General features: G+C 44.4%; 1 long non-coding RNA gene across 1 annotated transcript in view; it reads left to right on the top strand.

The window, feature by feature from the left end:
- Positions 1 to 18363, top strand: part of LOC124282015 — a 79458-nt gene that overhangs the window by 33028 nt on the left and 28067 nt on the right. The window contains exon 2 of the long non-coding RNA XR_006900038.1: positions 4662 to 4720. This is a non-coding gene — a long non-coding RNA (uncharacterized LOC124282015). The remainder of the gene's footprint in view (positions 1 to 4661; positions 4721 to 18363) is intronic.

The following is an 18363-nucleotide window of genomic DNA, read 5'->3' as shown; positions in this document are numbered from 1 at the left end:
ATAATAATAATAATAAAAACATCAGTAATTACAATAGGTCTCCTGCTTTGCAGCGAGGAGCCCTAAAAACATTAACGATTCCAATAGGTCTCCTGCCTTGTGGCAAGGAGCCCTAATTACAAAATCATTATTTTTGAGTTTTTCGGGGTTTTAACCCCGGAACTTGATAGTAAGTCAAAAATGCTTTCTAATGGTCAAGGTCACGGGGTCAAGGTCATTTGACCGGTCCGTCACAAGAAAAAACACTTTTTTTGGCGAGCTAAGTCTCCGTTGATATTACCTTTAAGGTGAAAGGAGTTAGTGTTTCTGCTTGCCCAGATCCGATGTATCACATGTCTGTCGGCCAAACTACAAGCTATCCATTTCCTCCGGAACTATGAAACGTATAGAGTTGCGATTTTGCACACAGCATCCCCTTGACTGTGCCTAGTGATGCTATAAAAGTCGAGTCTTTTATTTTTCAAGTTTTGTTGCTATGGCAACCTGAAAATGAAAAAGTTCAATCCAAGATGGCGGCCAAACGGCTAGAGATATCGATTTTTGACCCACCCAAAAATGATCGGCATTTCATGACTAAGCCACATGCCAAATATGAAAGTGATTGCGGTAATAGTAGTGGAGATATAGGCTGTTTTATGCCGTAATGGGGTCAATATTGCATTTGTGCAGTTTTCAATCCAATATGGCCGCCAAGCGAGGCATATTTTGATAAGCATGTAAGAACACAAAATGTCAAGCGTATCATCGTGATGCATTGTACTGATTTTCACGTCTCTCTGTGCAGACCCTGAGCAGCTACGCTGTATATAAATTAATGTCATCAGAATGTGCCGAAATCCAATATGGCCGCCAAACAATTCTCATTTTGACATGCACCAAAGAACAGAAAATGTTCAGCACATGAAGTTACTTCATGCTGCCAGATTCTAGCTGCGTAGGTGAAATAGTAATGACGCTGTGATTGTTTTTGTAAATCCATGTGTGTAAGATTCAATACAATATGGCCGCCAAACGACGCCGTTTTTGATAAGCATCCAAGAACACAAAATGTTAAACATTGTACGCTTATGCATTGTACCAATTTTCGTGTGTTTTTTGTGCAGAATCGGAGCAGCTAAGCTGTTTCTAGAGTAGTGTCACCAGAATGGGCCGAAATCGAATATGGCCGCCAAACGATTCACATTTTGACATGCCCCAAAGAACAAAACTGTTCAGCGCATCAAGTTATTGCATGCTGCCAGATTTTAGCCAGCGTAGTTGAAATAGTAATGACGCTGCGATTCTTTAAAGATACAGTTTAGTAAAAAAATAAACAACAAAACCAAAATCTAGATATCCGTAACTAATCAAGATATCGCAACGTGAGCTCGAGGATGTTCATATTTGAGGTATATACTCTATATGTGCAAATGTGCAAAGTTCTTGACATCATACATTCAGACTTATGGATTGCAGAAATGCCTACCCGTCAAAAACGTGAAATTTCCTTAAATCCAATATGGCGGCCAAACGGTGCCTCGTAGCCCCTTGGATCCTGCAGTTGAAATTGAAGGTAATCGGATTCCAGATCTGCTCCAGACATTTGGTAGTCATCGGACTTGTAGTTTCGGAGATTATTGCTTTGGAAATTGAAAAATTTAAATTAATTTTGAATTATCTCCCCTTTGCTATTGGGCCTAGAGCCTTGAGATTTTTGCAGAAACGACTTCAGCACTGTTGGCACCATGGTATTTTTTTTCAAGCGATTCTGTCCAGCGGTGCTTTTTGTAGGGCTGGTACAAAATACGGCGGAATAATAAATAATAAAAACATTAACGATTCCAATAGGTCTCCTGCCTTGTGGCAAGGAGCCCTAATAATATTCGGATAATAACAGTAGGTCTTCCAGACATTTCGTCTGAAGACCTAAATATTCGGATAATAACAGTAGGTCTTCCAGACATTTCGTCTGAAGACCTAATTACTCAACATGCAGGTAACCCATGAGCTTGCCACTGCAGTCATGTACTCCCTGACTTATGTACCTATGCTTTCACACTCTCAAAATTTGTAACTTGTTGCCAATGTATAACCAGCTCCAAGTGCCTTACCTATGGAGTTTGCAACTGGAGTAGTGTACTCCCTGATTTTGTATACCTATATTATCACACTTTGAAAATTTGAACTCTTTGTTGCTGATGTATAACCAGCTCTTACATGCCTGTAAACCAGAGAGTCTGTTGCTGGAGTGATGCACTCCCTGACTTTGTGTACCTATGTTTTCATACTTCGAAATTAGTAAATCTTTGTTGCTGATGTATAACTAGCTAGAACATGCCATTGAGTTCCTCTTCCCGTAGATAAGCTGGTGCCTGACTACGTTTGCCCCGTGGGCTCTACATAGGTAGTAGTGGCATTTCACTCAGATACCGCACACGGAGCACGTGTAGTTCACAAATCCATTTCTGATACTCCTCATGTGGACCACAGGTCTCGGTTTTCCCCATAAGCACGTACTGGCAACGATACGGAGCGGGTCTCATTTTTGGTATACTCATATGTGTATCTAGTTTAATTGCCTTGCGATTAACACAGTCGCTGCTAGATCCAGCACGATGAAGACCAGTTCCCAGTCCTTTTGTCCCGGGGAGGGCACGTAGTACTGAGAGAGTGGGGGGGATTCGCCAATGGGTTTGAGCTGTTTGCCGGTCAGCAGGTACTATTCTTTCGCAGTGTCGACGTCCTTGAACGTTCTAACGGCATGGTTCTCACGCTCGGGTTGGTCGTTAATGTAATCGAGTCTCTGCATACGTTTCTTAACGTACTCAGCTTGCGCGGCTTGCAGTTTCTCCACAGCTATGTCGTGCCATTTTCGCTCCGCTTCTACCTCGGCCGCATTTTACTCCCGTAGTTTCGAGAAGAGGTAATTACTCCCGGAAAATGCCAGGGCGTTTACTACAGCCCCGCCGACCATCACAGCGATCATAGCCATCCTATATATAACTATATTTACTTCAAGATATTTTCTGGTATGATCCCTTGTTTTACAAGGATATCCTTCATGGCCATCGCCATACCCAGGTTCAAGATAAGCATACCCATATCCTGCAGGTCGAAGTCAAGCTTGATAGTCGGTTGTTTGAGGACCATTTTTGTCAGACGAGTGTATGCTACGGTTGCATGGTATGCTTCGTTAACAAACGTTTTCCCCTCAGACATGATGTATATAATATGCAAATAAATTTTTTGGCTTTTGTACCCGCTCCCCTGACCTAACCGCTGGGTCGATTTGCATGAAACTTTCAGGGATGATAGCCTGTATGTTGAAATTGATACAATGGTGAAAAAATCCCGACTTCCGGCTTCCGGTAAGGGCAGACAACCCAAAATGTCGAAATCTTTACACCTGAATAACTCAAAAACTATAAGAGATAAATGGACCAAATTTTCACTCAGTGTAGACAACACCATTCTCCAACGATACAACACATAGCAAAAGTTGGCCGGTAGGTCAAATTGCGGAAAATTTTTGCTGATTTCCTCGTTTTTACGGTGCCTGTCTTTAAAAATCTTCTTCTCCAGAACGGCATATAGTACAATCGCGTTCGATACACCGTTGGAAAGCCTATACTCTGGACACCTTAATTTGTTCAAGGCATGTCGATATCTTGAATTGTTTTGGAGTTATCGCCCTTGAAAGTCGGTGAATTTTTTAAGACGCATTTTCATAGGGTTAAGAGAAAGGTCTCAACTCTGCGAAAAATCAATGTATTCCATTTTTCTAAGTACCAACCTCTAGGTAATTGAATGGGAAACATTTGTGCTTCACATCATGGTTATGTAAAAATCAATAATAACGTCACCATTACGACACAAAGACAACTTTCGCGATTTCACAAATTTTCGCGCCTTTTTGATGGTGCCTGTGTTTAACAATCTTCTGCTCCTGAACGGCAAATAATACAATAGTGTTCTATATATCGTTTTAAAGCCCACACTCCGGACTACTTAGGCTGTTCAATGCATGTCGATATCTTGAATAGTGTCGGAGTTCCTGACGAAAATTACCTTTTCCAGGATGACATTGCTCCCATTTATTGGGCCTGTATCATTGATGCATGCAAAGAACAGAACAATATTTATTGCCTGACTTGGCCTGCACAATAACCAGATTTAAATATCATTGAAAATGGAAAGAGCATTCCAAACCAGAACAGTTGATATCAGGGCAGAAGAGGACTTTTTCACATGATAAGGGACGTATGACACAACCTGACCACTGATAATATTATACTATTATGTTGACAGTGTTAATTTATGACCAGTGACCACATTACTGTCAAATTAAGTACATAAGAACATTGGCTGTTATCCTGCCTGGCTTGTATATGTTCCATTTTGCCTATCTTGTTTTGAAAATTCAAACAGAAGTAAGAATACTCGTTTTTGAATCAATATTTGATTCTTGTGATCAGTAATAACAAATGGAAGTCATCAAAAGAGATGGTTCAATTCGCTGAATACATGAGTGAACCATAACAGCCACTGTTTAATGTGATTACAATTGTGTTTAGAAATATATTATACCGCCATATAGTATAGTTTTGGATTTTCCCCCATGCAACATTTAAGTCCACCTATTTTGTATGCATTAAGGTGACTTATCTTCGTTCTTCTTTCAGCGGTGTTTCAAAAATGCTGAAATATATTTACTTGGCAAGTTTTGTGCAGGTATGCTGTGGTAAGTATTGCTTTATATCTGTCCATTAGAAACTATCTTGTTCTGTCACTAAGCATAGTTAGTAACTTACATAGTGAACAAATTTTATCTCTCTATTGTTCCATAACAGTTTAGATTTTTCAAGCTCCTGCTTGACATCGTCACACTTATCCACATATCTACAGCATGTGTATTGTCTGCATTCAAGTTTGTTGACCAACTTCGTCTTCTCTGCATAACAATCGGTGAAATGTATTATCATGGTATGAACCATGGGCAATCATTTTTTAAAATTCGTCTTGAAATCATCGATCATCAAGTTAGCTGGTCAATAGTGTCACACTGGTCACTGTTTTGACAATCAAATACATATGCAATGCTCTATCAGGGCTACATATAAGGGGCGTATAGGCGTAATGTATGCCTCAAAATCAATTAAGTACGACATAATATAAGATTTCAAGCGTATCATGTACGCACATAAATACTTTTGTAGGTCTAACATTTAATTTCCTTTCGTATCATGCAAATGGAAATCTATTTCGGATAAATACTTGTCAAGTTTCTTTTTCGAAACACGATTTGACACATGAGGAAACCCCGACAGTAGGCATCCCTTGCGTTGCCATGCAACGATATGCGTCACTATTTTTCGATTGGCTAAAAACTACACTGTTCCTATTTATATCCAGTCGGACCTGACATTTCGCGCATCACACGGTCGCTAGGTTATTTCTCACGCGTCATCAAATACAAATACATGGTTGGAAATAGTGATCGATGAAACGTCCAGACAAACCACATCATCAACTCGCTCACACAAAACATGTCAGTACTCCCCAGTACATGTCGCACCCCCAAAAGTTATCTGGAGCCCTGTCTATTGTAGACTTTTTCCCTATTTCTTTTTTTATTAACTGACTTTTGCACGCCAAAATCATCATGTCACACAACAAATGTCTGCAGTGTCAGAAATCCGGCCCTCACTGGTGTTGTGCTTCATGCTTTACTGACCAATCATGAGTTGATACCTGTAGGGAATTTTTAGAAAAACAAACAAATTGATTGTCCCAGAAAATGTTTTAATAGATAATTATGCTTCAGACACAGGGAAATAGAAATTGTCTGCTGCACAAATTGCACTGTTATTATTTTGTAACAAATTAAGGATCCAAGTTTTCATTAACAAATTGTCTTGTCACCATACAAGATCCCAGGCTGGTAGAGCAGAGATAGTTTTAGCTGTGCAAATAACTTATGTCAATCTGGTGAATTATAACATACTTGTTAGGACAATGTATTTTTCCCTAGTTTTAGCCTATGGAAATATTTGTGGCGATAAGTCATAACATTAGAATGACATCAGGCCAGCCAGTGAGAATACAGAACAACTTTCATGGCACAAAATACTGACAAATAGAAAGTCTGATGTCGACACTCCTAGTTCAAAATGAAAAAACAATGAATAAAACAGGTACTTCATCATTTGCCATTGTATTTATGGTTTTGGCCCGGTGTAGCAGCCCAGAATAACCCCCCACCAGATTATACCCCAGGGTAAACTATAGGCTAGCCCAGTCTATACCCTGGTGGTTTATTCTGGACCATGCCAAAGTGTACCCCTCCAGCCCAGACTATACCCCTAAAAAATTATGTTGACAATTTGTAGGTGCATTTTATTTACATTACTGCATAATACAAAATTTATGAAGCATTTGTTTAGTGCCTCTCTGCGATGTGATATTTTCGACTTTGCATAACCCAGCCATGCTGATATATCATTAAGGTTAGTAGTAGCACAACTAAGGTATTTCGGCGACGGGGTAGTACACTTATTAAGAAATGAGGTGGAACAAAAAATAGACAAAAGCGCGAAGTCGGTTGCTCTGTTTCTTTTCCATGTCATCTGTCGACTGGGCTGCATGGACACATTGATCAGTGATCAAGGACGAGAATTCGTTAACAAAGTGATTGACTCACTCATGGACCATTTCCAGACGGATCATCGCATAACCTCGGCTTACCATCCTCAGTCAAACGGCCAGTGGGAACGTGACAAACCATCTTCGATCTACACAAAGGCATCTGTTCCACTGTTTCCAACAATATCTCCAATGCACAGGATCGCCAGAAAGAAAACTACGATCGACAACACACCAGCAACAAGGAGATAGCTGTTGGATCAACAGTGTACATCAAGAATAACCGACGAGTCCAGAGGATGGAGCCACGCTGGACTGGACCATACTCGAAGCAACAAAAAAGACTCAGAGATGAACTGGAGTCAGGCGACCATACATACCTTACTACCAAACAAATCAAGTCAACCTGTTAGTTCAACCCTATCCCCCAAAATGCTTGAAGGAATTTGGCTACTGCATTAGGCCTGAACTCTTCAAAGGACATTTATTACGTAAGATCGACAGACTTGACAGCACCCCGACAGACATACAGAACCAAAGGCGACGGCAACTGCTACTTCCGCTGCATCAGTTACAGCCTGACAGGATCCGAAGACAGTCACAGCACTATCCGAGATCAAGTGGTTCAGCATATGAACAATGACATTAATGATGAACTAAAACATTTCCTGACAAAATGTCAATGAGTACATCACTATTTTGGGAATTTCACAAGATGGAGTGTGGGCAACAGATGCAGAAGTTATGTCAACAGCAAGTCTGTTAAAATGTGACATGTATATTTATAGTGCAGCTGGTCAGTCAATGCAATGGCTGATGTACCCTGCCAGCTTCAGCTTGAAAACTCACACTGATTATGCTTTGCATCTGGAAAATGTATCGGACCATTTCAATGTTGTAACCAGTGTTTGATTGTGTGAGAAGTACAATAAAATGATAGTAGTATCCTTAATCACTTGTTTTCTGTAGGGGTATAATCTGGGCTAGGGGGGGTATACTATGGCCTAGTTAAGAATATACCCGGGGTATAAACTAGGCTAGCCCAGATTATACCTGGGGTATAGTCTGGGCTAGCCCAGTTTAACCCCGGGTATAGTCTGGGACAGGGGTATACTCTGGCCTGTTACACCGGGAAAGGGAAATTTCAATATTCCCTATTCCCAGTAAAGCGAAAACCAAAGTTGTGCTAGAAGTGCCACGAAAGTGAATTGCTATGAAAACATCGGATTACCGTACTTCAGATTAGCACACGACGGGAAAGCTAAATTCAGTGTTCACTGTAGCTTGACCGTTCCCGCGAAAGCAACACCTAAATTGATGAGGTTTGGTCCAGATTTCATGCCTTAACCTTATTTATAGATAATGTCTTTTGGGGGGATAGACTGCAGTATTTGGGGCTCCAAATTGGAATGAACGTTATTGCAAAACATTTTCAAGCTCATGGGAAATCTCTTACTGATTTTGATCATATATATTTCATCACAATTGGACTTGATTATATTTCCTTATCCTGACTCATGCTTAATGCTTGTCTCCTTCCTCTTGCGAACGTTCGTGGAACACCTGTATCTCCTATTGAAGCTCCCTTCAATAAAGAACAGACCTAAAATCACTCCTCCCAAGAGTTATCTCCCCAGCTAATTAGGCGGGAAACTGTGGCGCCACCGTCCCCACATGCTTCACTCTCTCCTTCCTCGCCTGTGGGCAGGTTGTGAGAGCGCCTGTGTCTTCTATACGGCACTATATCCTTTAATTACTTAGTTATTCTCCTCTATTCTACTTTTAGTTAGTATCCTTCAACAATATCTTTTGATATTTAATCGTATTTAGCACTGTTTATTCACGGAATTGTCCGTGTTTGTTCAGTTGTTTACATTTCATGAAAACATATTTTCGTTGTAGGTTTAGGTTCGCTGCTACAAACCCGCATTGATTGTGCCCTAGCTGCACAACAACATGTACTTCCAGCTATAGCTGTAATCTTTATCAGCAATTAATAGAAATTCAATTTAATAAATATTTTTTCTCTGTACTTAGACATACTACCGACAAATCCAGGTGACTTTCCAAGTCATGGATAAACTGGCTGAGTCCCTCACGAGCTGTCTACTGCTGTTAGACGACTTACTACCATCAAGTGACCTGCCGGAGGTGTCCTCGGAGGATGGGCGTGGGATGTTGTCCGCCATTACCAAGAGCGTTGGCTTCTACATCGGACAACCCCTCAACGCAGACGTAGAAGACGAAGCCATCCTCTACACAGAATGAAGCCTCACAGACATCATCCGGATTGCAGTGAGATGACTTCATGATGAGCCGCTGCTGATCATCCCAGAGATACAGCACGCAGTCCGAGGGCGACAGATGAGCGATCCCTGGACCATATCGCTATCAATGCAGAGAGGGGCAGCTCTACAATCATCACAGACGATGTATAGACGCCTTCCTCTACCCAGAGAAGGCTACACACCCCTCAGCTGACGACCAACTCTACGGGGACGTCTGCGCAGACTACAAGGACTTTCTCTACCGCGATTGTCCCGATGACGGAACAGGGACTTTACAATGATCAACTGATCATCATCCCAGAGCTTCATCCCAAGCAACGACCGGTCTCAGCTACGGTGACGTCAGCGCAGATCTCTACTCAACCCGAGGTATCAACGTTGACAACAGATGACTGTCCAGTGGGCCCCGTCGCTATCACTGCAGAAAGGGCAGCGCCAGTACCACCGCAGACCTTCAACCCAGGCGACTTCATGCAGCAGTTCTCCCAACAGATCATGGAGCTGATGGAGCAGCGTTACGGCCTGGAAAAGAATTCACTGCCAGCTCAGCTCCAACGCAGACGTCAGCTCTGAGGGGACCCTCCATCAACGTGATTTCTGCCAGCAGAACTTCACTCCCGGACCAGCCTGCGCGAAGGTCAACTCAACCATCCCCTGCGGCGGACTCAGACGTTCATCGGACGGATACAGCATCAGACGACCAGCGTTCACGAAGGACCAGTCACCATTCCCCAGATGCGGAATCAGATGTTCAGCGTTCGCGAAGGAGGCATCACCCATCCCCGGATACAGAATCGGACATCCAGCGTTCGCTAAGGCGTTCGCGAAGGACTAGTCGCCATTCCCCAGATGCGGAATCAGACATTCAGCGTTCGCGAAGGATGAATCACCCATGCCGGGATACAGAATCGGACGATCAGCGTTCGCGAAGGCATTCGCGATGGACTAGTCGCCATTCCCCCAGATGCGGAATCAGATGATCAGCGTTCGCGAAGGGCTTCAGATGCAGTATACAAGACAGCTTCCGCATCATGCAGATCGTCGAGGGATTCGCCGAAACATCCGCGAACCCACAGTCGCTCATCTCCGCGCAGGTCACCCTACAGACGCAGTTCGCCCACGCCGATCCCCACGCAGGTCTCCGCGCAGGTCTCCACGCAGGTCTCCATGCAGATCCCCAGTGAAGCAGAGACATCGCAGTACTTAGTCTCTCAACTGAACGCTAAATGCCATCAACAAGCCTGCGCGAAGGCATTCACACAGGCCATCTACAAGGCAGTGCCGTCGCAGTACTTAGCTTCTTAACAGAACGCTACATATCATCTACAACTTGCGCGAAGAACGGCGCTATCTTCAGAGACTGTCAACAGATGATGAGCCTAATAAAGGATCTTCAGGCCGACTACCTACATCAAGGGCATCAACGACGCTATGCAGATCATCACGGGAATCACCATTTTGGAATATATTGCCAGGAAGGCAATCCCAGACTACGAGACGATTACCTACACGCAAGGCGCCATACAGTAACACCACGCCGACCACCATGCAGATCGCTACGCAGATCTTCAAGGTTATTAAACCAGGACATAAGGTATCGTCACCCTAGAAGGGAAAGATCTTCGTCGGTACACAGACTGAAGGACGTGTAATACAGTTCAAGAGGGGTACTCTTGTCAGACTTCATCACCGGCACGGATCTTCAGACTGAATCAAGGACAGGATTCACTTAGATTGATATATCTACATTAGAAGACTCATGGCCATATAGAAGATCTTCACTTTCGTACAGATCTGCAGATATTCTCACTGGCGTGGTTCAACAGCAGCCTTGCTACGGCTAGGAAAATACATACTCGTCAATGATTCCCTGAGTAGAATTTACAACAAAGTTCAGCTGACAACGCGAAGATTTCAGCTGATCATCTGTATAAAGGGCGACGGCATTATCTTCAAGACTGAAGTAAAAGTCACAGCAGCCAGGAAAACAGCCTACCCACATCGGTATTACGCGGCGAAATATTTTGCGCGTTTACTATTCAACCCTCGATGCACGTGGTCACTCATGTAACTTCGGAAGGCTACGGACAAGACCGACAATTGATCAGATATCAACGGCGGCACTAGATTCTACAAGGACCTTTTTCCTGCTACACCGGTGACGTCACAGCACGGCTAGCCGCATGCTTCCTACCATTCACCTGATGAAGGAGCAAGCATACACTCCGAAACGTCGTGTTATTCACAATAAAGAAGTGTTGACATCCATAAATCTTGCTTTTCTTATGAATAACTCAAGTCCGTCTGAGGGTCCACAGCTGTTTATTCAGAGCCACACTTTCAAGTGTGGGCTCGAATTTCTCTGCAGCTTCCCCCTAGGCCTATTGCCTGTCCCCTTATATACGTGTACCCAGGGTTGGTCATTCTTGGTTCTTAGTTCTTTGTTATCCCCACTGGACATGTAAACTACAGGTCAAACTGCGCTTTGATTGATGATATCTTAAACTTAATAGCTTTACGCCATTACCGAGATGGATATCTGCAGTGACCCGGCCAAAGGCCCCTTGACCCATGCTCTGCCGGTCAGCACCATTGGGCTCCTGGCATCGAGTGTTTGATAAGTGAATTCGCTTACTGTGTTGGGGGCAGCTGGACATTTGATAGTCTGCCTTGGATATTATATACAATATACAACATTACATTCTCCCTTTGACTTGTACATCTGATCCAATATTTGATTATTTTAATATATTTTTCCTTATCCTGACTCATGCTCTTTTGCTTGTCTTCTTCTTCTCCCAGACAAGCAAAGAGCATGAGTCAGGATAAGTATAAAATATCAATTTTACTCTAAAATTACATATTTTTCCTTATCCTGACTCATGCTCTTTTGCTTGTCTGGGAGAAGAAGAAGACAAGCAAAAGAGCATGAGTCAGGAAGTAGTAGAGTAAAGGACAGTCCGGGACCAGTTCCAACAAAAGCCTCTGCAAAGCCTTATTCCCCAAATAAGGCTTTGGTTGGACCTCTAGCTCTTGCTACCATTACCCCTACTATGAAAAAGTTTGGGGTGATAGCGGGATACGAACGCCCAATGTTATGTGTCTGAACCGCACCGCTTAACCGACTGAGCTACCGGGGACATGAGTGAAGTGTGTTGGTTTAACGGGTCTATCCTGGGATTGCATCATCCAATACTGGGCTGCGTCTAACGTGCCGCTATGACACTACTGTGTCCTATAGAAAGATCGAAAGGTTCTAAAAAGTAGTAAAATGTCCCCGGCAGCCACAATTCCCCAAGGGTTTAAATCGAAAGATGATGTTGTTGCGCTTCCTCCCAAGGGGAATTGTGCCGGCTGCCTTTCTCTCGCCATGAGAGTGCCCCGCTCAGCTAAGCCCTTTTCAGCGACTCAACTGATATGATCTTGATTCCTTACTGAAACACCTCACATCACACAAAGTTGCAAGGAATCTCCTGAGGCAACGGCGGGATACGAACCCGCATGTATAGCTCGCGCAAACTATACATAATGGGCTGCACCACTCAACCGATTGAGCTACCGGGGACTTAGCTGAACAATCTCGGTTTAACGGGTCTATCCTGAGAGCACTTTCCTGATCACGTGACACTATGCCGTGTTGACGGGAGGTAACATTGTGTCGTACGGTACGATCAATAATTCTTCTCTTACAAATCCCCTGCCCGGCCCATCCCTTAAGTAGTATAAGTTAGGCTCATCTGTTTTCATATCCACTTTATCTATGTTGTAAGTTTTGATTGACCATATTGGGTTGGTGGCTCGCTTACGGCTATCACCCTCGTGTTCCCCCGGCTGGTATAGATACCTAACTAGGGCCCTGTCTGGTATCTGTTTCTCCTTCCCACGCAATGGAGCGGCCGGCTCTGCAACTATTGATTTTAGTTTTATAGCGTCTGCCGGTTTCTTACCGGTGAGACGGGTGACTTCATGGTTGATTGCCGACACCACCTTAGGTAACCTCGTGACCCATTCAGTCGATCGTTTTCCCGGGGTGGCCATCTCCCTCGAATACTGATGACCGAATAAGCGCTCAGCTAAAGTCCTATTAAATCTCTCAACTATGGCTTGGCTGCGATGGGCTCCTGCCGTGCCACGCCTGACCTTTGTATCGTGTTTGGCTAGCAGTTGTGACACGGCACCCATGAACTCACGCCCGGGGTCAACTTGCAGCTCTGTTGGCCATGTCAGCGGACTGCGTTTGTATATGCGTTCGAATCCTCTGGCTACCTGGCAAATAGATCTGCCACAGGGCTTGTTTTTCAAGCCACGCTTTGGCTTCCTCCGGGGGTACTCGCGCCATTTTAGCTAGCTTATCTACAGCCCTAGCTCCTTTCCAGTACCCACGCGGGCTATAGTAAATAGCCTCAAACTTTCTCTGGTTCCGTGACATGTCTTGGTTCAATTTTATCATGCTCCCATAAATAGCTATCCAACGTATAGTGTCCATAGGCGACAGGGACGTCTTGTTTATAGTCAGTCCGTGTATATCCTATGACCATCACTTCTAAGTGTGTTCATTTTATGTTTAAAGGTACGGGTCTTGAACAGGGCTTCCTTGAATCTGGCGTGTTTGATGTGTTGTTTCACCACGTACTTCTTAACACCCTTAGCCTTCCGGATCTTTCAGTATGGAGTACATCTTAGGCCTCAACCCTGTGTACTCGGCTATGGGCGTGCCAGCACACTCATCCTTCATCTTACCTAGGACCTTTTTATTTACCGTGCTGTGTATGGTATGGTCCTTGGGGTAGTCGCTGGTGTCGTACAAATCGAGGTGTTTTTTCATGTCCTCGTACACGCCCTCGGTTCGAATCTCCATCAGCAGGGAATCTGTGTCAGTGTATAGCACTTCACACCTGTCGTCGTACTGTTTCTTAAGCTCGTTATAGTAAAAGTCGTACATCAGGTGTTTGGATAAATCGAGGATGCTCATCCCCACGTAAACAGGCCGGTTGAATTTTATGTGGCTTTTCTTCATGTGCAGGACAACTAGGTCATCGGTGAATATTTTGCTACGGTTGAATGCCGGACTGGCTATCAGCCTCCTGAGCTTGTCTTCCTGATTCGACCGAACCAGCTTCACGTCCACGCGTTTCCTCAGGTTCTCCATAGTCTTACCGAATACCGAGTTGTTCATGAGCTTGTAGAGATTTTTCTCAAAGTCACTGGTGGCAAGCTTTCGGAGGTCTGTGTTCATTCTGATGTAGGGCTCCATCCATGGGCTCTGGTTAAACACGAGCACCCTGTGTATTTTGGTCAGCCTCATACCCAACGACAGGTACAGCTGTAGGTTGCGATAGTGAACGATGTACTTGGTCTTATTCATTAAGTTGGGTACGAGTTTTTCAACGTCTGTCACCCGCCCACCTAACAAGTTATGTTGGTACTCAGACATCCAGTCTGGGTTAACCCTCATACGTTCGGGGGCCAGGGGGTAGCTGTTGTGTGATGTGTGTAATGCCTTGGGGTATTCCAAGTCAACCTCGAGGATATAACCTTTGTTCGAATCTGGCGCGATGTTCATAACATCAAAATCGGGTGACGCCCATTCGAATCCCCCTGTGGGTAGATACTGGCTCATGGCCCAACCGTACAGGTTGTTGGCGTCGAGGTAGAGAATATGATTGGTTGGCTTGCTAGAGTCGTAGCCTTCCACGTACTTATTGTTGGCTCTTGCGTATCGTTTGGTTGCCATGGAGATCCCACCTCGCAAGCCTTTTTCGATGAATAGGTGCATGTCATAATCTGTAAGCAATTCCAACTCAACTCCGGTCTTTTAAGCAAGGCATCCCACCTAGACCTGGGCTGGTGTAGTACCACGCGGGTCGAGTTGATACTGGTCCAAACACGCCCTCCTAAACGCCTCGAACACATCGGGCTAACAGCAGTACATCTGTCCTCAAGTACAGATCGTGATAGTCACCCAGATTCTTACATCCCAGTTTCTCCCACACGCTCTGCGGCGGCGGTTGTAATCATCTTGGGAGATATGGGATTCAGTCAGGTTGCTATAAAATCGATCGATGGGAGGTAATCGGGTCTCATCGAACTTAGCCCAACTATCCATGTACTCATAGGGGTACACACCCTTCCTCATAAGCAGGGGTCTAGTCTCGGCGTTGGTGTATCGACCAGTGATGGGGAAGGTATTGTTGGCTTTGACCAAACTATCGAGCGATGACAGGAGGAACTGAGCGCTGTCAATGAATCTCAGACTGTTGAACGAGAACGAGATGTATTTTTCCATGTTGTTGGGGATGCACTTTATATTAGCATCGAATTCCGCAATGGCCTGCATGATCAAGTGTGAGTCGTACCCTCTCAAATTGTGAAAGACGACGGGGATGTTTATTGTCTTAGGGTTGATGCTAAGCTTGAGGTTACACGTGCTGTGAGCGGCGCCTCTATACTTACCGGTTATGTGACAGTGGTCTTTTACCGAATCACCGTTAAGTGGTGAGTCGCACACGTGACAGTGGGTGCTACGGGCGTGAACTAGCCAGTCGACTCGGGTCATACGCAAGGGAGCGGCTCTAAATAACTTGTGCCTAATAAATTCTGCTTCCCACCGCATACTATTTAGAAAATTTGCAGCCGCATCAGGACCCCTGTACACTACGGGAGTTTCCGTTTTCCCATCACAACGGATGACAATGTATCCAAACCCACAGACTTCATGCTCCTGTGTTTTCTGTGTGGTGGGAGCCCCGCCGGCGGCAGCCTCAACTGGTTTGACCAAGGCTTCAAAGTCGGCGTATATGACATAAGGTACAGACATTTGGTGCTTGTGGTTGCCGAATTTTAGGATATTGGCACCTTCCTTGGGCATGTCGACGCGTATGGCCGTCTGCCCCACACCTTGGCAATCCTCCTGGTGGGATTCTAATAAATCAGCTCGTGTGAAGCCGTGTGGGCATTGTATACAAAAGTGTTTTTTTCCCATCGTGTTTCGACTGGTCGTGCAACAGCCGGCTGAGACTTTTTATCCACGTGTAGTGATACTTTTCATCTTGTTGGATCATGAATATATTGATAACTTGGCGACCCTTCTCCCCCCCGCACTGGGCTGAGCCTGTGTACTATCGTTCAAAATAGCCACCTGCCTGACTTCCCGGGGAGGGGTTCTTTCCACATGTTACCTGTGTGCCCAAAGACATTTATAGCTAGATTATTCTGTTTTTCTACTTTAGCGATCTGGGATATGGGGGTTGGTTCATCTATACCATCCCAGTTGAGCCCATCATCTTGGGGATAGCTAGAAAGCCTGTCTGAATGAGTGTTAGCTGGAAACTTGGCTGACCTGATAGATACCCTCAAGCAATCGTCTCCTTTATTCTTAACGTTTATCATGGCCTGTTTTTTCTTATAGTAGGGGGACAAGTCTAGGTATGACCCGCCTCTGAAAGGCACGTAGTTAGCTATGTCTAGATAGACATTATCGATTTTATCTACAACCCACCCAGACCCCAAGTGTGTGTAGCGTTCTAGGGATTCTCGTATCTGCTGAAAACTGGTATCGATCGATGCGTCTATGGTCTCTATATGGGTCACAACCTCTTGTTTACCCCGGAAGTAAGGCTGAACTTACTCAGTGACGTTCCCTACGTTCTTCTCGAGTGACATTTTAACTGCGATTTGAAACTTGACTGGCTAGTTCCTGATTTATTTTATCAGCTATCAGTGGCTGGAGATCTGTGACATCTATGTTCCTATCAACATGCATGCGCCAGCCTCTTAAATAATTACCTACAGCGCGCTCAGTGCGCACGAACTGTAGGTCAATAGCTCTATTCTGCCGTAATAGTTCTACAAGCTGTAGCTTTCTCATATGGGAATATCCCCCTAACCCCAAATGGCGAGCCTCGGTTTTTAATTGTTTTACAGTGGGAGGTTTTGCTACGGGGGCATGTGATAACAATGCGTTTAACCCGGCTCTCCCCAGGTTTGAATAACCCGTGTGCGCAAGCTGTTTTGCTTGGACTTTTAATTGTTTTACCGTGGGAGGGGCTTGTATGTTAAGTAATCTCAACAATGCTGGCTTTCGCATTCGAGAATACCCAATCACACCTCTTGTCTTGCGATATTCTTAAACTCACGTATAGTAACCATAGTTGCGAACACACCTAAGAACCAATGTCTAATTGGACCGCCGTAAAGGTAAAAAATTAGTAAATATCTAGATACACCTTATCGATTATTCCCTCGACCCACCCGGAATATGCGCAGCATAGTAGGGTGTTTTGTATTATTTGCAACGAGTCGTCTACAAGTATATCTATATCCCCATGCACATCTACTCGCCCCCCATCAAAGTAATTCCAAGTGTGCCCAGCCCATGGCACATCAAACCCTACTTTTACCATGATTGTAAACGAGCACCCCTTATATAGTTCACTAACAATCATGGGTTTGAGGACACTAATATCTATACTTTCCCCCACATCCATCTGCCAGCTGCTCAGGCAACCTTCCCTGGGCTCAATTTCCACAAACATAACTATACGTATGTGTGTATAATCTCTAACTACACTGTTATCTTGAGAAGTTGCCTACGTTCTTTTATGTAGGCCTTTTTATTCTCGTAGATGAGGTGATGTCTGACTACGTTCGCCCCGTGAGCTTTACATAAACAGTAGTGCCCTTTGACCCCTATGCCACACACAGAACACGAGTAGTTAGGGCTTCCCATGTGGAAACAACAGTACCCCTGAGTCCCGCATTCCCTACCACAGGTCTCGGTCTTCCCCATAAGTATATATTCGCATCGGTACATGTTTAGCATACTTATATGCGTATTAGTTTTGCAACCAAAGCAGTCGCCGCTATACCCAGCGCTATGAAGGTCAGTTCACGGTCCATTTGCCCCTTGGATGGTGTGTAGTACTGAGCGAGTGTGGGTTTATTGAGTGGCTCCAATCGTTTACCAGTTAATAGGTAGTATTGTCTCGCTGCGTCGTCGACATCGTGGAATGTTTCTCAGCATGGTTTTCACGCCTGAGTTGTTCGTTAATGTAATCGATCCGCTGGAGGCGTTTTTTAGCGTACTCGGCCTGTGCTGTTTGTAATTTTTCAATAGCAAGATCGTGTCGTTTTCTTTCAACTTGTATTTCAGCCGCGTGTGACTCTCGTAGTTTTGAAAAGAGGAAATTACTCCTGGAAAATGCTAGGGCATTCACTAACGCACCACCGACCATCATAGCTATCGTGACCATCCTATATTTACTTCATAATATTTTCAGGTATTATCCCTTGTTTTACTAGGATGTCTTTTGTGGCCATCGCCATACCAAGGTTCATTATGAGCATACCCATATCCTGCAGGTTGAAATCTAGCTTAATAGTAGGTTGTTTTAGCACCATTTTGGTTAACCGAGCGTACCCTACTGCTAGACTGGCGACCACGGTGGCGTGGTAT

The sequence above is a fragment of the Haliotis rubra genome, unplaced genomic scaffold (genome assembly GCF_003918875.1).
Source record: "Haliotis rubra isolate DU_JTF1 unplaced genomic scaffold, ASM391887v1 Scf1084, whole genome shotgun sequence".
NCBI classification, from domain to species: domain Eukaryota; kingdom Metazoa; phylum Mollusca; class Gastropoda; order Lepetellida; family Haliotidae; genus Haliotis; species Haliotis rubra.
This window is presented reverse-complemented; position numbering and strand designations above follow the sequence as displayed.